The sequence below is a fragment of the Neophocaena asiaeorientalis genome, unplaced genomic scaffold (genome assembly GCF_003031525.2).
Source record: "Neophocaena asiaeorientalis asiaeorientalis breed wild unplaced genomic scaffold, Neophocaena_asiaeorientalis_V1.1 scaffold7, whole genome shotgun sequence".
Classification (NCBI taxonomy): domain Eukaryota; kingdom Metazoa; phylum Chordata; class Mammalia; order Artiodactyla; family Phocoenidae; genus Neophocaena; species Neophocaena asiaeorientalis.
This window is the reverse complement of record NW_020185337.1, coordinates 7,766,372-7,793,592: the sequence shown is the minus strand read 5'-3', so window position 1 is coordinate 7,793,592 and position 27,221 is coordinate 7,766,372. Positions and strand designations below refer to the sequence as shown.

At 50.7% G+C, this 27,221-nt stretch overlaps 1 protein-coding gene across 1 annotated transcript in view; it reads right to left on the bottom strand.

The window, feature by feature from the left end:
• PPP2R2C (protein phosphatase 2 regulatory subunit Bgamma) overlaps positions 1-27,221 on the bottom strand; it is a 134,440-nt gene that overhangs the window by 52,122 nt on the left and 55,097 nt on the right. The gene's annotated exons all lie outside the window — the stretch shown is intronic.

Here is a 27,221-nt window from a genome sequence, read left to right as displayed (position 1 = left end):
GAGAAGCCACAGGGAGCCTTCTCGGCCCCCTCTAGAGGCTCCCCACCGACAGAGGAAAAGTGAAGGTCTTCAGAGTATCTAAAGCCTTGAGCGACCTGTGGCCCCCCAAGGCAGGCCACGTCAGGAGCCCAAAACTTCACCCTGTCCCGCACTTGCCCCGGCACTTGGCATTGCCTCCCACCCTGAGCCGGGTACCGTGCCCTGTGATGGGCTTTGGCCTGCGGGACGCCAGCAGACAAGCCGCCGTCCTGCGCTTCTGCCGCGGCCCCGGAGGAGGACCTGCCCAGGCCCGCAGCAAAGCCGCCCAGCTGAGCTGCCTGGTCACCCAGTCCAACCAATCCTAGATCAGCAGGGCTGGCAGATGCGTGACAAAAAATGTTAGTGCTGAATGCCCCGTGTTTTAACTCAATGAAAGGTAACGGATCCCCACCCCAATTCCTACTACTCTCAGCCCTGCTCTCCCACTCCGACTCAGGCTCCTCGCTGATTCTCAAAATACCAGCTACCTTTTGTCTCAAGAACTGCTCTCTCAGCCTCCAGTGGTTTTCCCAGTCCTATTTGCTATTCCATACATGCCTTTTCCTTTTCCAATCACGTGCCTTCAGAGGCAGCTCCTGACCCGCACTGGCCTCTGAGCCACAGGTAAATGCCAACTCTGACGGCAAAAGGAAAGAGGACAGAGGGAAGGCGGTTCAGAAGCAGGATAATGGGCTGGATGTACTCACTGATCAGGATGAGAGCACGTTTCATTAAACTTGAAAATAAAGGGAATAAAAAACAAGGAGAGCCGCTCTTTGGGATCACGGAGATGCTCTCTGAGTGTGGAATTGGCCCGGCTGCCTGACACTTGTCCCTGTGTGGGCAGCCTGCCTGGCCCAGGGACACAGGAGGGCCACAGCCGGAGGCACAGCCCAGCAGTGCCGCGTTCCTGCCCGTGGCTCTGGTTCTTGCTGTTTCATGTCAGCACGCCCTTAGGGGGGAAGAGCAGGATATAAAACTGTATGTAAAATGTCTTTAATTATATAGACCAGTGATCACAGCCATGTTGAACAGCAAACAAACTGGGCAGAGGGAAAACAAGCTGGGAGAGACTTTTCTACCACGTTAAACAGAGATTGCTTTAGGGCAGTTGAAAGAAAATATTTTTTTTCCTTCTCTTTCTATGTCTCCATGTTTTCTAGATCTTCTGTAATGAATGTATATTTCTTAATAGCTTTACTGAGGTGTAACTGATATACACAAAAATGCACATTTTTAAAGTAGGCAATTTAATGAGTTTGGACATATGCATGATATATATTATTTTTACAATGGAAAAATAACAATGCTATTAATTAAAACACCAATGTAACCACTGGTATCCAGAGCAAATGTGGTCCATAAATGCTGGGCAGCTACCACAGTAACAGACAGTAACACCTGCAGGAATTTACAATTTATATGTCAGTTTTATATCCACTGCCTCCTTTGAACCTCATGCCAGCCCCTGAGGGAGATATGACTATCATTTCTATTGGCAACTGAGGAGATGGATGGAGGCCCATCCACAGTGACAACCCCCTGAGCTGTTCATGGACCAATCTGAAGTCCTGGGTTGGAGTCCTGGCTTCAACGCCTGGGCTACGTGACCTCGGGTGGGCTACCTCACTGCTCTGAGACTCAGGTTGTCCTCTGTAGCATGGCTATAGTACAGTCTTCCCGTGATTAGAAACTCAAGAGAGATGTTGGAGGTGAGAGGGTTTGGGAGGGTTGAAGGACCGTAACACCAAGGAATGATGAATGACCAAAATTTACCAGACAGAAAGTCAAAGCTTTTTCTCATCTTTGCTTCTGGCCTGCCAGCTCAGAAATGTGCCAGATAAATCTGAGATTCAACCTCACTGTACACGTTTGGGAGTCCTGACCACCAGCCCCTCCAGTCCCCTTCTGCAAACATCTACAGAGCAACTACAGACCTCAGGCCAGGGCACTGCTTCCTCCGTCCCAGGAAGGGGCTGGTGGGTATTTAACATCCATTCATTGTTACAGTAAGTGCCTTCTAGAGCTTGCCTTAGGAAAAGTTACCTCCCCTGAGAGCTGGAAGTTGTCATCAGTAAAATCATGCAATTGGAAAGTCCATGCTCTCATTTTGGAATGTTTGACACATCTCCAGCCTCAATACCACCTCCCCCAGGAAGCCTTCCTGGAGAGCCCTCCTGCCCCCCAGTACAGCAGTCTCTCCTACAACTGTGGTCTCATGCCCACTATGTGCCCCTCATTAGATGTCAGGCCCTGCAGGGGAGACAGCAATTGGAAGAAGAGGCAACACTGGGTGAACTTCTTATTTTCACGGCTTTTAGCCTGAGGACAGGTCCCAGTCTGTGCCACGTGGCTACTGAAACTCAGATAGAAAGTCGTACTTTAGGCTCTATAAACCAGAAGACAGAATCTGGGGAAATCCTAGTAGCTGCAAAATGAGGTATTTAATCCTGGAAATGGGGTCTAAAGAGCAGTCCCCAAATGCAACACATAAACTCTGCCCCAATCTTTAGCTGGCTGCAAACCGCACACGTACACACGATAGACTCCGGGCAGAGCTGCTAAGGTTAAAAGACATGAACCAGGATTTGTGCTGGGACAGAGTTCGAAGTTGAGTTCAACCAAGTTAACTGCTTACAAATGCAAAACAAAACAAAACCACTCTTTGGAGGGACACACTAAACATCTAGAGCCTCTACGGTATTGTCATTCTCAACACCCAGGATATTCGCCAAAATTATACGAAGATATACAAAGAAATAGGAAAATATTACTCATACTGAATAAAAAGACAATCAAGGAAAGAGACCCTGAAGTTCCCTGGATCCTGGGATTAGCAAATGCAGATTTTTAAAGTAGCTATTATAACTATGTCCAAGGATATAAAGGAAAATTTGCTCTCACTGCATGAAAAGAAAGGACATTTCAACAGAGAAATAGAAACTATTTTAAAAATAGTTAAATGGACAATCCATAACTGAAAAATACCACATATGAAAATCACTGAACTGCTTAACAGGAAATTTGAGATGACAGAAGAAAGAGTTAGTAAACGTGAAGATATATCGATAGAAATTATGCAACCTGAAGAACAGAGAGAAAATAAATTTAAAAAGATAAAGCACAGAGCCTCGGGGATCTGCCGGAAAACATCCAATGTCTATGTGTACTTGGAGTTGCAGAAGGAGAGGAGAGAATAGAGTAGAGAAGAAAGACTTGAAGTAATGATTGAAAAATGCCCCAATATGGTAAGAGACTTTAATTTACAAATTTAGGAAGCTCAGCTAACTCCAAGTGGGAAAAATACCAAGAAATCACACCTAACCGTCAAACTGCTGAAAACCAAAACAAAAATGAAAATTTGTAAGCAGGTAGAACAAAAACCACATATTATATTCAGAGGCTCCAAGACTCAGATAACTGCTGATTTCTCATCAGAAATAACAGAGTTCCGAAGGCTTTTAAAGTGATGAAGGGAAATTTAAAAACCTGTAAACCCAGACTTCTGTATCCAGTGGAATTATACTTCAAGGATCAAGGGCAAATAAAGACATTTTGGTGAAAGCTCTCCACAGACCAGTGACTGGATCTCAGGACAAGCCCACTGCCCTACCATCACTCACTCTTTACGGATAAGGAACTTGGTCAGGAGGTGAGGCATTGGCCCAAAGTCCCATTCAGGGCAGGGCTTTTGCAGTGTATTCCCCTGGCAGGTCCCGGTCCCTGCACCACAGGGCCGAGTTGCCAAACAGCTGATGCCTCAGGCTCAGGGTCACAACTCAGCCACTGGGAGAGGTCCGCCAGGCCCACGTATGAGGGTGCTCCAAGCCTCCCTGTTGTGGGTGATGACAGCCCCATGAAAACCCAAGGTGCCCTTCTACTTGTGAGGTCCCTTTTCTTTCTGCTGCAGCTCTGGGAGTCCCCCAAATGGCAAGGCAGAGTTGGAAGGGGCAGCTTGGACCACTGGACAAAGAGGCAGCAGTCAACCCCCTGGGACTGGGTATGGCACAGCTCTATCAGTGCAAGCCCAGAGCCAACTGGTTTGGGAGCCAGAAAGCCACACTGTGGTCCAGCATGGGCTCAGGAAGAAGTCAGGAGTGCTGTCCCAAGTGACCAGCCCAGTGACAGGTGCACTGTGAGAGCCAGAGCCAGGGACGGGCAAAGACCATGCTGTGGGTTGAACGGGGTCCCCCAAACATATGTGGATTTCCTAACTCCTGGTACCTGTCACTGTGACCTTATTTGGAAATAGGGTCTTTGCAGATGATCAAGTTAAGATGTGGTCATACTGGATTCTATGGGCCCTAAATCAACGACTGGTGTCCTGAGAAGAAGGCCATGTAAAGACACAGGGGCACACAGACACATGGGGGGAAAGCCATGTGACAATGCAGGCAGAGACTGCAGTGATGCATCTACAAGCCGAGGAACATCAAGGATTGCTGACCGCCAACAGAAGCTGGAAGAGGCCTGTGACAGATCCTTCCCTGGAGCGTTCCGAGCAAGCACGACCCTGCTGGGTACCCTGACTTCAGACTTGCGGCCTCCAGAACTTCGGGGGAAGAAACCTCTGTTGTTTTAAGCCACTGAGTAGTTTGTCACAGCTTCCCCAGCCAACATACGGAGAGAACAGAGCAGAAACGAGAGGCTGTGCGGGCAACGCTCTGCAGACCCAGGCCGCACCCTGGGCTGCGGCTCCTCCTGGGGTCACGTGGGGAGGATCAGCCCTTGGATCTCACAGGTGCCCCTTGTGTCTTTTTCATCAAGAGGAAGGTATTCCAGTCCCAGCCTCGGTACCTATTAGCTGTGTGACCGCATCCAAATCACGCTCTGAGCCCTAACTGTCTCACCCATAAAATAGGAACTGTCATCCCTGCCTGGTCACAGTTCTCCTAGGGATTTTGTGAAATTCAAAGGATTCCGTGGACTGGAAATCTCCCTGGAAATCGTGGCAGAGGCCTGCAAATTCGAGGAGGAGATTAAGCTGCTCATCAGGGAGACGCACCCCCGCTCATCTCACCATTCATCACTGTAAGTGCTGTCGCCACCATTAATGGTCCATCAGCATCACAGCTCACGGCAGAGTGAGAGCCCTCAGAAAGCCCAGCTTCATCCTTCTGATGGGATTGCTGCGTTTAATTAGTATTGTCAGAGGCATCAGGGCTGATGAGGAGGGAGGTGGGAGAGGAAACAGGTTCTGTCTGCTGCTGAATGAAAGAGCTCGGTGCGAGGAAGGAGGCTCCGTGTGCCCAGCGTCCGCCCAGGACGGGACTCTGTGAGCAAGCATCTTACCCAGCATCCTCTCTGGGTTTGGAGAGAAGGGGCCAGGCTGGACCCTGGGGATAAGGAGCCTGTCCTCAAGGGCTGCTCTGGGTCCAGGGAGATGCACAGGAGGTGAAGAGGTGGCCAGGGGAAGGGACCACTTCAGGATGGGGTGAGGTGAGATCCAAGAGGGCCTCCTGGAAACAGTAAAACGGGAGTGGGGTCTTGCAGAACAAGGAAAGGTGGCAGACTTAACGTTGATGCCCCATCAGCGGCTTCCTGTATCCACATCTTATACAATGTGATTCCGGGGCTCTTCCCGTCCAGCGACAGAGACCGTTCGCCCATCCTTGACTCTGCATTGGCTTGTGACTTGCTTTGGCCAACAGAATGCAGAGGAAGTTAGGGGGTGCCGGTCCAGGCCTGGGCCTCAAGAGGCCTTCAGTTTCTGCTCTCTCTGGGACCCCTGCTCTGCCACGGAAACAACCCCAAGCGAGCCTGCCGGATGACGACGAGAGGCCATGTGGGCGAGCCAGTGCAGCTGAGGCCATGCTAGGCCAGCCCACAGCCAGTTCACCCCTGAACATGGCAGCAAGCCCAGAAGAGATACCTCCTGACCCATAGCTACCGTACACGTCAGAATGAGCACTGCCAATACACGAGGAGATGCCTAGTCGACTTAAAGACTAAGGGGCAGAAGCGCACGCTTGTTGTTTGCAGCCACTGAGCCCTGGGGTCTGTTACGCAGCAGTAGCTGACTGAGACAGAAGGCCTGCTGGGTAGAGCGTGGCCATTCCACCCAGCTCTGCTTTGTAGATCACCCTTTTTTGGAGGTGGGGAAGTCATTTCAAAGGAAAGACTTTCCTGATCAGAAAAAGCTCTTGACTGTAGCCTAGTTTTTCAGTAGGACTCACACCCACACCCCACCCCATCCCCACCCAACCAAGGTGCCTTGTATACGCTGTGCTCTGACGGCAGCACTGCTCCTTCACGGCTCACCCCGGCAACCCTAATCACTCTTCTGGTCTCAGCTTGTGTTGCTGAAGCCACCCGAGTGCTCTTTCCATTGTACAGGTGAAGAAACTGAGGCACAGAGAGGATTAATAAGTTGCCAAAAGCTGCCCAGCTGGTGTGTGCAGGGCTGGGATTTACCCCTTGACCTTGACCCCCAGGCTGGTGCTTCTCAAGACATTTAAAGGAATCAGAGATGGCTGGGGGGCTTCCCTGGTGGCACAGTGGTTAAGAATCCACCTGCCAACGCAGGGGACACGGGTTTGGGCCCTGGTCTGGGAAGATCCCACATGCTGCAGAGCAACTAAGCCTGTGTGCCACAACTACTGAGCCTGCGCTCCAGAGCCCGCGGGGCACAACTCCTGAAGCCTGTGCATCTAGAGCCCGTGCTCCGCAACAAGAGAAGCCACCGCAATGAGAAGCCCGCACGCCGCAACAAAGAGTAGACCCCCACGCGCAGCAACGAAGACTCAATGCAGCCAAAAATAAATATAAATAAAATAAATAAATTAGAAAAAAAAAAAGAGAGATGGCTGGGGATTGGTGAAGACATTTCCTGGGAGAAAGCAGATGCTGAGGGAGGGTTTCCACTTACACCTTTTGGGGGGAATGGGGGAGGGTGCCACCTTCCCTCCCCAAGCCTAGTGAGGCCCTCGCAGAGCTCCAAAGTATGTTTCCTGAAGGTAGGAGACCCCAGCCTGAGACTCGGAGAGCAAAAGGGGTCTAGGGTCTGGACTCTGACTCTGCCCGGGATGTGGAAAGACGAATGGCTTTTATCCATGTGCTTCCCGGGGACAGGAGAGAGCAGGCTGGCTTATGTCATCTTAGTCCTGCCTGCTGGCTCCCCTGCGGGCAAAGAGAAAGCGGCAGAGGGAGGCCACTGTGCCCAGGGGCTGAGGAAAACCACGGGACGTACAGCTCTGACTGCCCAGGTCAAGGGCTCTGCAAGAGGTAGCTTGGCAGGAAATTTCCAGACCACCCAATGCAGAACCCGTGAGAGAAACGGGCAGCTATATCCACCGGCCAGGCCCTCCCAGAGCAGGAGAGCCACCAGCAGGCTCACGGCCAGTGGTGAGCGAGAGGCTGCAGGACCCCGTCCCCTTCCCCACCGTTGGCCTCCAGCACAAACAGGCCCTGTTGTGGAGGTGCAGAAGGAGAAAGGCCACGTCTGGTTCGGAGTCTGGACCGTTAGCTGGCACCAGACATTCAGCGCTGGATGGGGGCCACTTAGCTCTCCGAGGGTGATGGGAAAGGCGTGGACCTGCCTGAGTCCCCGATCCCCAAGCAGGTCTGGTGAGAAGTTCCCTCCTGCAGCCTGAACTTGGTGGAGGGTGAGGGCAGCTCCCGGGCCGGGGTCAGAGGCGGGGTGGGGACAGCTGGGATGCCGTGGCTGGGCCAAAGCAAGTCCCCCTGGACAGTGCCTGGGTCACCTGGATGGAGGTAGATGTGAAGGGGCTGGTGGGAGGTTTGGGAGGGTTTGTGTGGGGCACGTAGCACCCTCCACCTCCCACCCATGCACCCCGGAGGCCCAAGACCCCGGCTCTGCCTGTGAGGGGCCGGAGCTCTCACGTTAGGGCAGGAAGGGGGTGTCAAGCCCCAGCTGCCCACAGGTGGGAGATGGAACTGGCCACGCTGCCCCCTGGAATCACACAGGAGCCATGGTCCCAGCTCACGGATGGGACATCCACCCTGCACCCGAGATCTAGTGCCTGTTCCGCCTCTTTCTGACTGGTGACTCAGGGCAGGTCACCTCCTCTTTTTCTGAGGACGAGAGGCAATGGGAACACAGACCAAGAACCTGAGGGCCAAGCACTGTGCTGGGAACTTGCCCACGGTGCCACATCTCATCTTCTCCATGTCCCACAGGGCCAACTGGGTGAGTCCTGGACCCAACGGCACCCCGTCAAGCTAGCTTTTTAAAAGGAAAGTGCACCCAAACAGGACACCCAGTGGATGACAAGTTATGTAAACATTTAAACTGGGCCTAGTACTGATTAATCTTAAAGGCTGAGAAAAACACTTCCATTATCCCGGCACCTGCTCCAAGAGCTCCAGGTGAAATGGAATGTTGGAACCTTGAATTATGGTTCCCATAATATGTATGTATATATATGTACATATATATAAAATATAGTCAGTCAGCCAGAGCTGAGTATGCTTGGGAATATTTGGCTCAGATAATGACCTTTGGGGAGAGGGGTAGCAGAGGGAAGTCTGGGTACGGAACAGCCAGAGGGTTTGTGGCTGGTTGAATTTAGGTCCTTAAAGTGTAGTTATTCCATGGTTCTGGCACTGCCTGGTAAGGGGCAAGATCTGTGTTCAGATCTCACTCTTACTAGCTGCATGACCTTGGACAAGGCACTTCACCTCTCTGAATCGATCTGATCGTCTGTGAAACAGAGATGGTCATACACACCCTCCAAGGCTGCTGGAAGGTTTACCCACGTATCACCTAGCATGTGGCAGGCACTCAGTAAATCTGTTCACTGTCCATTTATTATTCAAAAGAATATTAATGGGGAGCTGTGGTTTAAGTTATAGTTTAAAGGGAAAATGTTGGCTAGAGTGTGATGTTTTTAATGTGGACTTTGGATAAAAGACTCAAAAAAAAGAAAAGTACAGAGTTTCTGTGTGAGATGATGAAAAAGTTTTGGAAATGGATAGTGGTGATGGTTGCACAGCACTGTGACTCTAATTAATGCCACTGAATTGTACACCTAAAAATAAAGTGGTAAATTTTATCTTATGTATATTTTATCATAATAAGAAGTTTAATTTAAAAAATTAATTGAGGACCTACTGTATCCCAAGCACTGTTGCAAATGCTGGGAACTCAGCAGTGTACACACCCCACAAGAAGCTCACTCTCTAGTGGAGAAAACAGACAATAAGCAAATTTCTGGGAAGGAGAAAAGGGCTAAGATAAAAGCTAAAGTATGATAAGGGATGGGAGAGTTGGAGGTGCTGTTTTAGCTGGGGAGGTCAGGGGAGACTTCCTGGAAGAGGAGCATTGGAGCAGAGACCTGCAGAAAGCAAGAGAGGAAGCCACACAGATATCTGGGGGGACAGCACATGCAAAAGCCCTGAGGTAGGAGAGAGATTGGTCTGTTGCAGTTCAGCAAGGAGGGCAGGGTGTGATGGTGACGGGGCAGGACACGAGCTCAGAGAGGTGGGCTGCGCCAGGTCCCTGAACCTTGCAAAGAAGAACTTAGGATTTTATTTAAGTGAAAGAGGAACCACACAGCATTTTGAGCTGGGAAGTCATGATCCAACTTGGGTTTAATGACACTCCTATGTGTATCCCTCGCTAACATAGATGGGCTCTTCCCTTCTGCGCCCTGTCCAGGGCCTGGCACATGGGCGACTGCTGGGAAGGGTTTGTTAAGTAAATACCAGAGAAGCAGATGCTCACCAGGCATGTGGGGGATAGCAGGGGCCTCTGTGTCATCCCTGCCACTCACTTGCCTAACGCAGTTCCTCTCTCTGGGCCTCACTCTGGTTCCTCGTCTATTAAGAAAGGCGTTGGCAACATGATGGTTTTACCATCGTTGCTTTTACTTTACCATTTAAAAAACTGAGATGCAATTCAGGTAACATAAAACTCACCATTTCAAAATGTATACTTAAGGGGTTCTGAGTATATTCAGTGTGTTATGCACCCATCATCACTATCTATACCAGAACATTCCCAGCACCCCAAACAGGAACCCCATACCTTTTAGCAGCAGTCATTCCCCATTCCCTCCTCCCCCCAGCCTCTGGCAAACACTCGTCTGCTTTCTGTCTTTAAGGACATTTCACATAAATGGAACCATAGAGTGTGTGGCCTTTTGTGTCTGGCTTCTTTCACTCAGCATCACATTTCCAAGGTCTACCCGTGTTGCAGTGTGAACCAGGACTTCAGTCCTTTTCATGGCTGAATAATATTCCATTGTGATCATGATGGTTTTGAAGGCAGGCCCCAGAAAGAGGGCTTGAAGGGGGTTGGGCACCTAAGAATGGCCCTGTGTCCCCAGAACCCTGACCCATGGTTGCTCCCAGCTCTGCAGGCTGAGGGGCTGCTGCAGGAGCCAGAGTAAGGGTGGGACAGTGCTGCCCCTACAGTGGGTGCTCCAGGAGGGTCAGGGTGCGAGGGAGGCCACAGACCATGGCTGCCACCTCCTCCCCGCCAGCCCAGACGGGCCCCTGCTAAGTAGCTGTTGGCCTGACTGGCACAGAGGCAGATGGGCTTGGCAGGGGTGCAGGGCAGCTGTGGATTGGCCTGTGGTCAGCAAGACCCGGTCAGCCTGCTGGGTTTGACGCTAGGTCAGGTTGGATTGTGCTCACAGCAGGGATGACTCCCCACATCAGACTGAAGCATGGCCCTCCAGGCCCCTCAAAGCAGCCAGGTGGCCTGAGGCCAGCAGCTGGCCTCAGGACAGGGTCAAGGTGAAAGGGACAGAGAGAAGACCACCTGCTCCTAGCCTGCCTGCTTTCAGCACAAGCTCCTGAAGGCCCCACAGCACAATTGCCTGGGCTTCTCTCCTAAAGATGAAGATTCCCAGGGCCCTGCTCAGACCCACGGATCAGAATTGCTGGCACCTGGAATCTGCATTTTGATGGGTTCTTCAGTGATGCACTGAGGTTTGAGAGCCACTGGTAAAGTGCTAAGAGGTTTGGGAGTGAGAGCACTCACTTTAGTGGGGCTGCCTGATTCTCAGCAAGTTACAGACATTCTCTGAGCCTCAGTTTTCTGATCTCTAAAATGGGTATAATACTGTCATCTCAGGGTTGATCGGGAGGATTTAATGAGGCAACAAGAAGCTACTTAAAAATCACTAGCTGCAATTAGTAGTATATTATTATTACACGTGCAAACCTAATCAGAGAACTGTCTGGATTTTAAAAGAAAGTGGGGTGGGGAAGAATTAATAAATGAGAGAGAGAAAGAGAGAGGTTTAAGATATGGAGAATTTGCTGTTGGGGGGAACCTGGCTCTGAATCCCACCCAGTTCTGGCTGTCATTTCATCCTTCAGTTTTCCGGTTTGTGCGGTGGTGATGGTAAGAGCCGGCCATGCTGGAAAGCTCTGCAAACTGTAATATGCTGTCCCGTGCCAGGGCAGGGAACGCAATGCGAGGAGGGGGATGGAGGCCTGATGCTAATCTAGACTGATGGCTTGAGTCTGGGCCGGGCCAGCTGGCCGGGGCTGGCTTCTGCCCTCCCAGTGCCTGGCTCCCGAGGGCCCCATCCTTTCTGTATCAGTTCCTCAGGCCCCAGCCGGCAGGCGGGCAAGAGGGGCCAAATGCCACTGTGACAAGAACACCCTTCAGGCTCCGTCACATCAGTGTGTCCATCTGTCCCCTCGCCAGGCCCGTGTCTGCGCCAGGTAGGCGGACGGGGCTCAGGCGCTGAGCTGGGTGCTGAGGTCATGCTTGGCAGAGCCGGCTGGGTCCTCTGTCTGCCTCTCCTGCCTCTGCCCTGGCCTGGGCCATCGTCACTTCTCTCCTGGACAACTGCGGCCGCCTCCCCTTTGGGTTTCCTGCCTTTATCCTGGACTAGGCCACCCGGTGACCAGAGGGACATTGCTGAAACTGAAAACTCATCGTACCCCAACCCTCCCTAGAGCCCTATGTGGCTCCCCGTGGCCCTCGCCAGCCCTCTGTCTCTCCACTCCCAACACGACCCTCACCCTTTAGGCACCCCAGCGGGGCCATTTATTTATTCAAGAAGTATTTACTGAGCCCTAATGCTAGGCGGTGGGAACTGAGAGGCGGCCTAATGGGCACCTCGCAGCCCCTCCCACGCCCACCAGTCTGTCCCGTGTCCTGGGGGAGACAACCAGCCTGCTCTTCCTCCCCCTTCCTATTTTTAAAATAATTTTTTTGTTTTAATTGAAGCGTAGTTGATTTACAATGTTGGGTTAGTTTCAGGTGTACAACAAAGTGATTCAGTTATACATCTATAAAAAATTATATATATATTTTATATTGAGTATAACTGTCTGTGCTACACAGTAGGACCTTGTTGTTTACCTATTTTATATATAGTAGTGTGTACCTGTTAATCCCACACTCCTCATTTATCCCCCTCCACTTCCCCTCTGGTAACCATAAGTTTGTTTTCTATGTCTGTGAGTCTCTTTCTTGTTTTGTAAGTAAGTTCACTTGTATCATTTTTTAGGTTCCACATGTAAGTGATATCATATGATATTTGTCTTTCTCTGTCTGATTTACTTCTCTTAGTATGATCATCTCTATGTCCATCCATGTTGCTGCACACCTCGCCCGTCCTCTTGAAAGACCCCGTGTCCCAGCCTCTGGGTGACAGTCTGGTAGAGGGTGACAGTTCATCCTGTTAAGGTGTGGCTGAGGCACCCCCCTGAGAGGGGCTGAAACAGCCTGGGATGGGCTTGACCCGCAGATGGGCAGGGGCGCTCCAGCTCTGCACTGGCTGCAGACCATTGTTAGCTCAACCTCTGGAGGCTTGGTTTCCTCACCTGTAAAATGGGCACAAGGATGCATCTGAAATGAGATGCTGTGGATGGAGGCTCAGCATGGAACTCGGCGCACAGCAGGCCCACTTGTTTTGGTGCTGTCATCTCCAAGGGACTCACTTTGCTGGTGGGAGCTCCTTAGGCCACCAGGCTCGCTGCCTAGCTCCCTGGCAGAAAGAGTCCCAGCTTTCCTGTGGCTCCCTTCTCCAGCCTTGAGGCCATTAGCACAGCCGCTCCACTTGGATCACAGGGCAGCTGACAAGGAGTGGCTTTGGAAGTGTTCCCATCCTGGTTACACATTGACCGCCTGGTGGGAGCTGGGTCCTGGGGAGGTCACATTCACTGGGCACCAGCTAGGACCCTCACCCACCATGTGCATTAGCCCGCGGCAGACCGAGGAGTTTGTGGCATTCTGCCATTTCCACGTGGGGAAACCGAGGCTCTGAGGGTTGAACTTGTCCTCCTGCTGGGAACAGGTGGCTTCTCTGCACCAGGTGGACCCCAGGGCCTGCGCTCCTAACACAGTAAAGTGGGTCAGGCCGGCCCCAGGTGCCTTCACCACGTGCACCTCCACGGGATGTGATGGGGCCATGGTCTCCCAGGCCACGTCTCGTGCCTGGTGCCCTGCACCCGACCACACCAACACCCCTTCCCACCCAGGGATGCCTGCACCCATTATAAAGATGAGCAAACTGAGGCACCCGCAGGCAGGACTTGCGGGGCCGGGCAGGTCTGGAGCCCTCCTCTGCCCTGTCTGCTGTGGGTTCTGGGGCTCCCTTCCTGGGTTTTTCCTGGAGACATAAACTCCCAGCATGCCATTCAGCAACTGCTGAGTGGATGACTGCTGTCGGCCAGCGTGGTAACCGCCCTTCTATGTGGCTTCACGCTCCATCTCGAGCACCTCACACCCAGGACCTCAGTTACAGGTTGTGACCCCACTTCCAGATGGCGAAACTAAGGCTCTGGTGTGCTGGTGAACACTGACCACTGGCTCTGCGGGGGCGGGGAGGGGGTGTGGAGGAGAAAACTTGGAGTCGTGGCTGAGTCTGTGGGCTTCAAGCCACCCATGGTTTAACGACCGGCTCATGAAACTCCTAAAACTTGAACAACCAGCTCACATAGTTCCTGAGCTGAGATGGCCCTGACACACCCTGGGTGAAGTAAGGTCCCAAGTCCACACTGGCAGAGACAACCTGGTTCAGGGCTAAGTCCCAGCCTTCGGCGTCTGAGCGAGACTCTTCCGGCAGCCCCACTGCTGGCACCCCGAGGGCAGCGTGCCCCTGGAAACCCCATGTCTCCGTCAGCAGGACCCTCCCCATCCCTTGCAAGCCCCCACCTGGCCTGGCATCAAGGATGCCAGGACCAGACGCCCCCGTACACCACCCACTGCTCCCCCCTAGCTGCGAACAACCATCACCCCCATGGGAAATGCCGGGGCCCAGCTTCAGAAAACAGAAGTTTATTGCCTGGGAAAGAAATCCGGGTGATGTTGTCAGTGCTGTGCGAGTCTGAGGCTGTGGGCGCAGAGGGAGGGAACTGGGCCTCGGTGACGGTGACAGCCGGGTGCCACGTGGGTCTCCTCCACCGACCTCGCTGGCTTGGGAGGGAGGAGGAGGGGGAGGGTATATGGGAGCCAGAGGAGGCGGGCAAGCAGCATGGTGGGCACAGCAGCATCCATTCCAGCCGCCCCTCCCCTCAATCTGCCCCTCTTCGAGGGAAACCTGTTCCTGCAGCTTCGCGGAGCCCCTTTCCACCCCAGTCTACTCTGCACTGGCCACTGGCCGGGAGGAGGTGCCTGCAGGCCCTAGACCCTCCCCTCCTCCTTCACCCTCCCCTCTCCCCTCCTAGAAGCATATTACGCATCTCCGTCTCAACAGCATGTGCGGGGCGACCTGGAGGTGGGGCTCAGCCCTACATCTGGTGATCCTTGTGTCCCTAGGAAAGCTGCAGCCTCCCCATCCCTGCTGCCAGCCCAGGCCATAGGATTCCGCCTCTACTTCTTCATCTGGACAGTAGCTCCCAACTGAGGTCTTGGGCTGCCGGGGACCTGGCCCTCCAGCCAGAGCTGACTGGTGTCCACCCACTCATCCATTCATTCACCCAACATTCACCAAATGTCCGCTCTGCATCAGGTCCCCCCAGGGCTGAGTCACAGTGATGGATATCCAGACAGTCTCTGTCTTCATGGAGTCTGCGGCTTACAGGGAGATGGACAAGGAAACTGATAAACTCTTTCCAGCCGCCCAGGTGCTGGGGTGGAGGTCTGTACAGGGAATGGGTAGAACCCAAAATAGAGGGCAGGACTGCCTAGTGGTTAAGACCAGGACACTGCAGCCAGACACTCCAGGTTCAAACCTCACCTCCACCTCTCAGTTACCTAGGAAAGCTACTCATCCCCTCTGAACCTTAGTTTCCCTCTCCTGTAAAATGGGTTCGATACTCATGAAATAATACTGCTTCAGAGGGTTGCAAGGATTGAATGAGTGAATATGTGTTCGTATTAGAACAGGACATAGACTCGCAAAACAATTTTACAAAAAAGGAACAAAGTTGGAGGACCTAGCCAACCTGATTCAAAGATTCACTCTAAAGCTATAGGAATCAAGCCAGTGTGGTACAGGAAAAGGATAGACACATAGATCAACTGAACAGAGAATCCAGAACTAGACCCTCCAATCCATGGTCAATTGGTTTTTGTTAAAAGCACCCAAGCAATGAGGAAAGGATGGTCTTTTCAATAAATAGATAAACTGGGGAAGAAAATTAACATCTGCCCTTACCTTACACCATATATAAAATTATGTGGAAAAGGCTCAAAATATAATTGTTGAAATGAGACCTAAGTATAAAAGCTAAAGCTAAATAACTTCTAGAAGAAAATATCAAAGAAAATCATTGCAACTTTGATTTCTTAGATAAGACATAAAAAGCATCAACAACAAAAGAAAAAATGGGTAAATTGGACTTTATCAAAGTTCAAAACTTTTGCTCATTGAAAGAAACTGTTATGAAAATAAAAAGGCAAGGACGGAATGAGAGAAAATATTTGCAATCCATACATCTGACAAATCACTTGTAGCCAGAATGTATACAGACCTCATACAACTCAATAATAAGAACACAAACCACCTAATTAAAAACAGGCAAAAGATTTGGACAGACACCTCTCAAAGCAAAACATATGAATGACCAAGAAACACACGAAAAGATGCTCAGAAGATTACTCACCAGGGAAATGCAAATTAAAATCTCAGTGAGATACCAGTATATACACTCATCAGAGTGGCTAAGATTTAAAAGACTGATAATATCAAGTTGGTGAAGATGTGGCACAACCAGGAATCTCCTTCACTGCTGGTGGGAACGCACAACCATATCATCCCTTTGGGAAACAGCTTGGCAGCTTTTTACAGAGTTAAGCATATGCCTATCATATGTCCCAGCCATTTCTCCCCATTAGGAGTAACGAAAGCCCACGAACACCCAAAGACTTGTACACACCTGTTCCCAGCAGCTTCACCCACAGTTGCTCAAAACTGGAAACCATCCAAATACCCATCAACAGGGGAATGGACAAATTATGATAGATCCAAACCATGAAAGACTACTCAGGAATAAAAAAGAAAAAACTATTGACACATACAACAATGGGATGAATGTCAAAATGATTATGTGGAGTAAAAGAAGCCAGGCAGAGTGCGCCCTGTATTATATTCTATTTACATGAAATGCTAGAAAGTGCAAACTAATATATACTGTCAGCAGGCCAATCAGTGGTCACCAGGACACAGAATGTAGTCAGGGATGGACCACACAATGGAACAAGGAAATTTTGGGGGCTGATGGAAAATGCTCTGATTCTTAATCCTGGTGGTGGTCTCACAAGCACACACAGCTGTCAAAACTATGGAACTCTACACTTTAAGTAGATGCAGTTTATCGCACATAAGAACATGTTTTTAATTAATTAATTAATTATTTTATTTTTGGCTGTCTTGGGTCTTTGTTGCTGCGCGCGGGCTTTCTCTAGTTGGGGCGAGTGGAGGCTACTCTTCATTGCGGTGTGCGGGTTTCTCATTGCGGTGGCTTCTCTTGTTGCGGAGCACAGGCTCTAGATGTGCGGGCTTCAGTAGTTGTGGCTCACGGGCTTAGTTGCTCCATGGCATGTGGGATCTTCCTGGACCAGGGCTCGAACCCATGTCCCATGCATTGGCAGGCGGATTCTTAACCACCGAGCCACCAGGGAAGCCTCATAATAACATTTTTAAAAAGTCTTTGTTTGCAGTAAAGGGGAAAAAACAGCAGCAGCGGCCACCTACTCTCTTCTGAAGCCTCCAGAAAACTGCTGACTTAACACCCTACAGGCTCCATGGGCAAGGCGACCACCCGAGTAATTACATCAAGGGAAACAATCATTTGGTGCATTTTTCATCAACTGAGATCATTTATATTTATCAAGCTTCTAATTCATCTAGATTTGTCCCAGGAGGTCTGACCCACCCTGGCCTGGGCATGAGAAATGGCTTGTGCCAGGCACGTGGTAGAATCTCATTAATTGCATGTTGAATGAATTAATAATCGCCCCGCCTTTCCAAGTGCGCACAGCTCGTCAGTGGCCGACCGGAAGCCAGAAGCCAGCGTGGGCAGCCTGAGCTGACCCTGGGAGAAACCCAAGGCTGCGTTCCTCCACGGACAAAGCCCTTTCCAGGGCACGCTCAGATGCCGAGGCTTGAAACAGTGAGAAAAGGCAAAGTCAGGACCATTCTGATGTGGCATTAGGGGGTGGGGTGACCACGCAACACAGCAGAGAAATTTGAAAATCAGTGGGCAGCTGATATGGGGTCAGATGCAGGCTTCTTCCAGAAATGTCCAGTCCAGGGGCATGATAGAAGCTGCAGACAATATCTGTAGCTGGATAAAATAAAACTGCTGGGGACAGTTGAGCCAAAGGGTGTTGGCTGGGGACCTGAAGACAAGCCAATCACTGCTGTTATTTCTCTTTTGGTCCAGCTCCAGGCTGGATGCTGTCAGAGCCCTAAGATGCAGCTTCCTTGTCAATGCAGGAAGTGACCTGGGGATCACATGCTTTCTCTTCCACCTTCATCTTGAGCCTCATCAATCACCTAAATCAGCAGTTCTTAAGACTGTGGTCCAAGGACCCCTGGGTGTTCTTGGGGTCCTTCTTTTCCAACGACGTATCCGTGTGGCGGAAACCACATTTCCACCAAACAAAATAGCACAACAGACTGAATGCAGAAGCTGATGTGAGAATCCAGCTGTCCTTTATTAAGCCAGACATTAAAGAGATTTACAAAAATGCCACTCTTCTCACTAATTTTTTTTTGTTTTGGAAAACAGTTATTTTTCAGAAAAAATATTATTTATGTGATGGTTTGTTATTTCTATGTTTAAATGAATTAATATATAAATATTTCTAAATGTTTCAGTCTTAACTTCTAATATGGTAGATATCAATGGATACAACCGACATACACAGAAGCTCTTTGGGATCTAAAATAATTTTTAAGGGTTTATGAGGATCCTAACATCAAAATGTTTGACAATCACTGTCCTAAAAGTAGCTGGGCAATTTGGGTATTTGACCTATTAATGTATCTACTGGTCTGAGCAACATTCCTTAGTGCTTAGAGCTCCTGGCCCATGGAGGACCCTCCCATGCTCCTAGGATGGTGCCATTTGTCACAAAATGCCCAGAGCCTAAAGGAGGAGTTAAGGTGAGTCAATGAGGCATGATGATGAGCTCATGGCTCCCATGTCTCGGATAACCTGCTGCCTCTGCTCACGGGGTTGTTACAGTCAAGGGTGTGTATGAAGGAGTCTGAGCTGGAAGGGGCCAAGAGAACATCTCAAGGGGAAAAAGGGTCTCAACCCACATAGACACTCTGTCAAAAGTATACACGTTGGGCTTCCCTGGTGGCGCAGTGGTTGAGAGTCCGCCTGCCGATGCAGGTAGGCCACAACAGTGAGAGGCCTGCGTACTGCAAAAAAAAAGTATAAAGGTTTCCTTGGGATTCCCTGGTTGTGCAGTGGTTAAGAATCTGCCTGCCACTGCAGGGGACACGGGTTCAATCCCTGCTCCAGGAAGATCCACATGCTGTGGAGCAACTAAGCCCGTGTGCCACAACTACTGAGCCCACGCCCTAGACCCCGCACACTGCAACTACTGAGCCCACGCACCACAACTACTGAGCTCACGCCCTAGACCCCGCACGCTGAAACTACTGAGCCCACGCGCCACAACTACTCAAAAAAAAAAAAAAAAAAAAAAAAAAAAAAAAAGAAAGTATACACGTTTCCAATGCACATTTTGGCCAAATGGCACATGGCTGGTACTAAAATTGGTATTTGAAAAAACTAAAATAAAATGAAATTGGTATTCGGCCAAAGATAATTATCACCACAGAGAAAACTTCTGCATTATGGGAGTAAGTCTGAAATTGTATCTAACATTTGAATTATTAACCTTGTTAGGAATTATTCAGCTTGCCTGCCCTTCTAGAAAAATCTGATGGAGACTTTTCTCTCCATCTCCGAGGCTCCGTTGATGGTAAGGATGCAGTTTTATGAAGCAACCCCACAAATGGACACTGCAGCAATGCTTAACGAAGGTGCTTCTGTGTACTTCCAGGAGCGGTCTTAGGCTGCCTCCCTCATCTCCACAGTTAAGTATTTTTACACGTGCTTCTCCTGTAAGTTGTTTCACGCGTTGGCTATGAGGGTGATCTTCATAAACCTAGGACCTCTGATCCCAGACAGCTCATGGATGAAAAGCTGCAGCTATCCAGCCTCCCAGAGACCAAGGGCAAGGCCAAAGTGTGGAACAGCAGCCCGGGGCTCAACACATGCAAAGCCCTAAGCTCTGGCGCATCCTAGCCTGAGATCCCCTTGGAGCTGGGCTTGAGGACTCCATTCTCCTCTGCAGGACTGTGAGCCTGAGAGCCCTCTGTCATCGTGACTTTATCCAAGTGGCTCCGGGGGGCCACAACCGTGGAGCGGTGACCACAAATCAGCTCCAAGCGCGCTGGCGGTCAACCCATGGAGGAAAGTCACAAGCTCAAACAGCAGAATCCACGAGGGGGCATTTCCCACCCAGACACCACGGTGGGGGACAACAGTGCTCAAGAGGGTGCTGGGGATGATGACAATAGTGGCTGCCACTTAAGTACCTACTGGATGCCTGATGCGGTACTAGAGCTTACATACCTCAGGCAGTGGAGCAGAACAGTCAAAGGCACCAATATCGGAGTCTGGGGACCCAGGTTCCAACCCTGGTTCTGACACTCACTAGCTGTGTGACTTTGGGCTAGCTTTTTAATCTCTCTGTGTCCTGGCGTCCTCCTCTACACATTGGGATTAATGGTATGAGGGCATCGAGTAACTCACGGGGCTGCTGGAGGATAAATAGTAACATGTGGGAAGCAGATATTGCTGCTCTTAACCCCTCTGGTCCACCGGGCAACCAGGGAGGTGAGGCTTATGGTCTACTTTACGGCTGAGGAGACCCACGCTGGAAGGCTGAAGTGCCCGCCCGAGGTCCTGCGGCAGGTGCAGCTGGGCTTTGCGCCCACACCTGCCTCACTTGAAGCCTCTGTGCTTTCTGCTTTACCTGTGGCTTCTCTCAAAAGCTGTTCCTGTTTCATCAAATCAAAGAGAAACTCATCCTTGCTCCTTTAGACCCAAGATGGAAAGCACGATGAACTAGCAGGTGGGGTGCTTGGCTCGGCGACTTTCCAGGCACACGTCCCTGGTCTTCTCCTCTGCAGAATGGCTAAAATGCTGCCCACCCTCCCTCCATTCCTTCCTTCTCTCCTCTCCTTTTCGTTGTTTCCTTTCTCCTGCCTTCCATCTCAGCAGACATGTGCTGTGCCACCACACCAGGCCAAGGGTGAATTGGACGCCGAGGCCCCTGCCCTCAGGAGCTCCCAGTCTCATGGGGGAGTCAGAGCGGTAAAGAAGCACCACGTGGGGTGGCCAGTGCTTCCATGTTGGGGTGGCTTCCTGGAGAAGGAGGTGCCCAAGCTGAGTCCTGACAGGTCACTGCTGGTGGGGAGGCATTCCGGCGGGAAGGGGCGTGCACGTGCACGGCTGAAGCACCCGTCCCGTGGACGATGGCAGTGGGGCAGAGGGAGGCAGACGGGGCCTCCAGTACCACCCGTCTGCAAGGCCCTGAATGGCCCACTGCGGTGACCAGCCCATCAAGGAAATCTGTGTGTCCTCTTGCTGTCTCTTGTCTAACACACACGTTCTAGGACCGGCTGGTAAACCAGGAGGAAGAGGCACTGTAAATTCTACCAAGGCCAGAAGGAGCCGCTTTGGGCTAATTAGAACTGCAGAGCAGTTTGAGGACTTCAATTACCGCTCTCGGCAGGAAGGCGCATCCCCACATCTGTGGGATGATTAAATCCGCCGGGATGTCACTCACGGTGCAATGCATTAAAAAAAGGCGGGGTCCCAGAAACACCAGGGCAATGCCCACGTCAGGAATTGGTCTGCAGACGAGAAAAAGAAGAACTCTGGTCCTTCCTCCTCCTCTGCTCCCCTCCCCCTCCCCAATGTTTCATTTGATTTAAAAAAAAAGGCAGAAATGAGATGGCGCTTAAATCACAGCTCTGTTGCCGAGTGTGTGAAGTTTATGAGAAACGCGGGTGGGAGGTGAGGCTGCTGGGGTCCCGGTTCCTAGAAGCATCACAGTCGTTACTCAGGCAGCGGGTGATGCTCTCTCAGCTCAGAACCTTTTCCTCTGGTTCCGGGGGCTTAAAAATACAACCCCCTCTTATCTGAGGGGCTGTACTGTGCCACTGCACCCCCATCGCTGTCACAGTGGAAGGGAGGCACTGGGTGGGGGTCAGGGACCCAGCTCCCTCCCAGCTGGCCACCGCCTCGCTGTTTGACCCTGCCTCTGGTGCTTGCTCATCTGTAAAGTGGGCAGTGGCGGCTGGATCAGAAATTCTGCAGCTCTACAACTTCCCAGTGTATCTAGGGACTAGAGTTGCCAGAAAAGGTCAAGACACCCGGTTAAAATTGAACTTTAGATAATCATTTTTCAGTATAAGTATATCCCAAATATTGTATGGGACATACTCATCCTAAAAAAAAATCGTTTCCTGAAATCAGATTTAATTGTGCAGTCTGTCTTTTTATTTGCCGCACGTGGCATCCCTGTCAGGGATACAACCTATTCTAAGTTGTATCCTTGGAGTGATTCCCACAGGGTGGGAGGAGGGCAGGGAGGGGAGACAGGGGATGGACCTCCCAAGAGAATCGCTCCAGATCAGCCCCCTTTGGTGAGAATCACCAAGCCGGGAAAAGCAGAGCCTACGATTTCCGAGCGGAAACTGAAGCTCTTGGGGACACACCTTGCTCGGGATACTCAGGTATGTGCCTCCCCAGCTGTGTGTTTCTCATGACAGCCCAGGAGGGGGTTAGGGGCCTGGCACGGAGGCTCCCATTGTAAAGATGAGGAAAGGGAGACCTAGAGTGTGGAGGGACTTGCCCAGGTTCACGGCTGGCCCAAGGCTAGAACCGCCCCGAGAACTGGGCCCCCAGGCCCACCCGGAGGACCCCCAGGTCACGTGTCCCATGCAGATGCTGGTTTGAGCTTTGGTTTCTGCAGCTGCCCCTAGCCAGGTCTCACAGGGCCTCCTTTGAAGCTGCCCTTCCTCATGTCTTTCAACTGAGTTCCGGTCGGCTGACCATCATGGACCACTGCTACATACCAGCAGCAGGCAGGCCCGCTGCCGTCTTCCTGGGAGTTAGTCATCCCCCCCCGTTCCCCCGGCTGCTCACTGTCTCTGGTTAACATGAGGTTAATCAGCTTTCACTGCATGTCAGGCTTTGCCTCACTGACCCTCCCCCACCTCCTATAAGGTAGATTATTATTATACCCACTTCTCAGATGGGGAAGCTGAGGCTCAGAGAGATCAAGTAACTCATACCTGGCAGAGACTAGAAACCACCTGTGGTGTCTCGGGTCCCTGCTTCCTCCTGGAGGCTATCAGAGTTTGTCCACTCTGAGGAATTGGTATCCCTGGGAGGGGACTTGTGGGGATTTCCTTCCTTAACCAAGAGGTGGAGTTGCTAGTGGGAGAGCGCTGGGCACCTAATGGGCCTCTGGAAAGCTCCTGTGGGTCTTCGGTGGGGCAGGGGTCCCCATCCAAGGCCAGGCTGAAGGTGCCTTAATCTCCCTGAAGTTCAAGTTCCTCCAGGGCACCAAGGCTCCCCAGGCCCGGCAAGGAGCTGGCATACAGAAGGTGCCCTACAAATGCACGCGGAATTTGCTCTTCCATAGCCGGGAAAGCAGCTACATGTAGATCCTTCCACCCCATTCTACCAGAGCCACCGAGGCCCACAGGGAAGGGATGCCCCTGAACTAGTCCCTCTGCGTGGCACTTTGCAGATCCAAGGTGCGTCCTCTGAGTGTGTTTAGTTGAACATTTGGAACATCAACTGTGAGACATCCAAGCTGTCAGCTTGTCATCCTAGAGACAAAGGAGCTGAGACGTGGAGGGATGACCTTTCTGAGTTGTGGGGAGGACTGGGGTAGAGCCCAGGAAGCAGTATTTAACAGTCTCCCTGGGGGAAGCAGGAGCACACGCGCAGCGAGGGTCTGCAGCGGGCACGAAAGCAGGGAGTATGGGAGAGCGAGGTGGATTCAGGGCCCCGGCCAATTGCAGTGGAGATTCTGACATGGAGTGGGCAGCCCAGGAGAGTGGGGTCCCACGCGAGCCAAGAGGCAAACAGAGGAGTGCTCCTGGGAGAATGAGGTGCGTTAATAGATGAACAGTGTTCAGAAGAGTATCTGGCACAAAAGCAGTGCTACATAAGGGTTAGGGGTTCTGGCTGTCACTGCCCTGTGACAGGCAGTACATTACATCCACTACCTCCTCTAATTTTCGTAGCCACTCCGTAAGGTAGCTACTATTACACTAGTCTCTCTATTTTATAGATGAGGAAGCCAAGAGAGAAGGGTGAAAGGAACTTCCCATGGTCCGGAGGCTGCTGAGTAGAAGAGCCAGGTCAGGGCACTCCCACAGCCCTTCCTGCCTGCTCCCACCGCAGCCTGGCCACCTCCCACACTGCCTGCGGGGAATGGAAGTACTGCGCTCCAAACTGGCTCTAAACAGGCACTTGACAGTGGTTTTCTGAACAAACGAATGGATGGATACATGAATGAACAAATGAAGGGGCTGGGAGGGGGGATGAAAGGATGAATGAATGCCACAGGGAGGATAAGCCTTCTCCAAGGCAGGAGGATCCCCAATTTAATGACGGGGATGGTACCCCCAGGGCAATCCCATGCCAGCAGTAATACAAGCACTTTCATTACTGTTTATAGCTTCCTGAGCCCATTAGCAAATCCTCCAGGCTCCTGGGGGCGATTAGAAAGGGGGAGGGGCTGGGCTTGCTCCTGGGGCCACACTGGAGGGTCCGGGTCTGGGAAGCAGCCCGTCTTGAATCCAGATGCTGACATGAGAGCATCAAGAAAACCTCATTTGCAAACCCAAATTACTGCCATTCTGATGATCATATAAAAGAAGGATGGGAATATAAAGCAAGCCATGAACAAGCATGACCGTGGGTAACGGCATCAGTGAGGAGCTGGGAGAGCTCATAAACAAAGGTTTTTGCCATCAAAACCCATTTGATGACTTACGGATTCAGCTCAATTCTTTGCTTTGTATCCTTGCAGGGGTCTCTTTTTCCCCTATTTTACCTATCATCGGCCTCATTAATAATACAGAGGTATATGATATGGGTATAAATATGTAATAATCATAATTACAATGATGATGATGAAATGTAGCATTTATAAAGTGCTGGTGCTAAGCCTGGCCCTATTCAGAGCATGTTACAAGCATCACCATGTCTACTTTTGAACAATTTCTTGCCTTTCTGCTGTCTCTCAGTTTGCTTTCCTGAATGCATCTGACATACCTGTTTATCAAATTAACCCCCATCCAGTCCTGGCCAAAGTGATCTGAACCCCAGACCATGTGGACCAGCACATCCCGTTACGTGGGAAATGATGCCGAATATAGCTGGCTTTTCATAACCCACTATTATTGTATGTATTTCAAAGCTTAGAAAAATAAAACGCCGTCTCGTCCTCCTTGCTTCTTCAATCTTACTGTCACACATTAGTGTTACACTGTGGTGGGTTAAAAGGTGACCCCGCAAGAGATGTGTCCACATTCTAATTCTCATAACCTGTAAATGTGACCTTACTTGTAAAGGTCTTTGCAGATGTAATAAAGTTAAAGGTTTCAAAATGAGATCATCCAGGACTATCTGAATGAACCCTAAATCCTGTGACAAGTGTCCTTATAAGAGAACACAGGGCTTCCCTTGTGGCACAGTGATTGAGAATCCGCCCGCCAATGCAGGGGACACGGGTTCGAGCCCTGGTCCGGGAATATCCCACATGCCGCAAAGCAACTAAGCCGGTGCGCCACAACTGCTGAGCCCGTGCGTCACAACAACTGAAGCCTGGGCGCCTAGAGCCCATGCTCCGCAACAAGAGAAGCCACCGCAATGAGAAGCGGGCGCACCGCAATGGAGAGCAGCCCCCGCTCGCCACAACTAGAGAAAGCCCGTGCACAGAAACAAAGACCCAACACGGCCAAAAATAAATAAATAAATTTTTTAAAAAGAGAGAGACACACAGAGGAGAGACACACTGACAAGAGGAGGCCACGCCATAAGGAAGCAGAAATTGGAGCACTGTGGCCATAAGCCAAGTAATGCGGGCAGCCTCCAGGAGCTGGAAGAAGCAAGGATTCTTCCCTAGAGGCTAGGGGGGAATACAGCCTTCCCAACAAGTTCATCTCAGACTTCTGGGCTGCAGAACTCTGAGAAATAAATTTCTGTTGTTTTAAGCCCTTGAGTTTGTGGTAACAAGTTATGGCAGCCCCAGAAAACAAATACACTCACTGATCAGAAATGCACATTGATGACGGGCTACCTGGCCTGGTCAGCAAGTACCCAACATAAACAGGACACAGTGAGTCAGGATGGATGGACTTAATCCTCCAAGACTCCAGCAGATTTTATGAGCACTTCCTGTTGGAAAGCCAACATTTTAAAGTCAAATACTCTTAACCAATGGGCTGTCAAGTCCCTAAGCTATTTTTAACTATTCAAAAGGGGGTAAAAATACATTCAAAAGGATATAAAGCAAGGTCATCATTCAGAGCTGCACTGTCCAATACAGTGGCCACCAGACACATCTGGCCACTGAGCCCTTGAAATGTGGCCAGACCGAACTGAGATGTGGTGTCAGTGTAAAGTACACACCAGATTTCAAGATTTAGTATGAAAGACAGAATGTGAACTATCTCATTAACAATGTCTATATGGATTACGTATTGGTCATATTTGGGATAAGTAGGTAAACTATTAAAGCTAATTGCACCTACTTCTCTTTACTTGTGTAATGTGGCTACTAGAACATCACAATTTACACAGGTGGCTCCTGTTACATTTCTACTGCTCAGTGTTGATTTAGAGTATGGTGAAAATTTAATAATTATTGGGAACTAAAAAATTGTGTGTGTCATTAAAAAAACACTTAAATGGGGCTTCCCTGGTGGCGCAGTGGTTGAGAGTCCGCCTGCCGATGCAGGGGACGCGGGTTCGTGCCCCGGTCCGGGAGGATCCCACATGCCGCAGAGCGGCTGGGCCCGTGAGCCGTGGCCGCTGAGCCTGCGTGTCCGGACCTGTGCGCCGCAACGGGAGAGGCCACAACAGTGAGAGGCCCGCGTCCCGAAAAAAAAAAAAAAAAACACTTAAATGGCGGAAAAGACTAGGAACCCCAAAGGGGTCAGATGTTAGATAAGCTGATAAACTAACAGCAGCAGTGACTTCATTACTGCCCCTAAGCCCTGTCCACCAACTGGCATCAGCAGCAACAGGGTTCTTTACCATATGACCACATCCTCACACTGACCTCAGCTGATTGGAGCAAGAGGTAGACATCCCCTTTTACAGGCAGCCAACCACCAGGCTGCCCAGAGAGCTGAGCCAATCACGTTTTTCTCCAGAGTGGAACCCAGACCAGGTGTGAGCGGGGAGCTCAGGAAATGTAAGGATTCCTAGGGGTTGCAGGACCTGCAGGCTGAGGTCACAGAGAAGCACAAATAAAGCTGGTCCTCAGTGGGTTCTGCATCCTCAGATATTTGAAAAATATCTGAAAAAATATTTGAAAAAAAAATCCAGAAAATTCCCAAAAGCAAGACTTGAATTTTCCCCGAGCCTGGCAACTATTTACACAGCATTTATATTATATTAGGTATTTCAAGTAATCTAGACAACTTTAAAGTATACAGGAGGACGTGTATAGGTTATAAGCAAATACTTGGCCATTTTATATCAGGGATCATCAGCTGAGTTTGGACCTCCTGGGCCCTGGAACCAACCCCCCCCCCCCCCCCCCACCT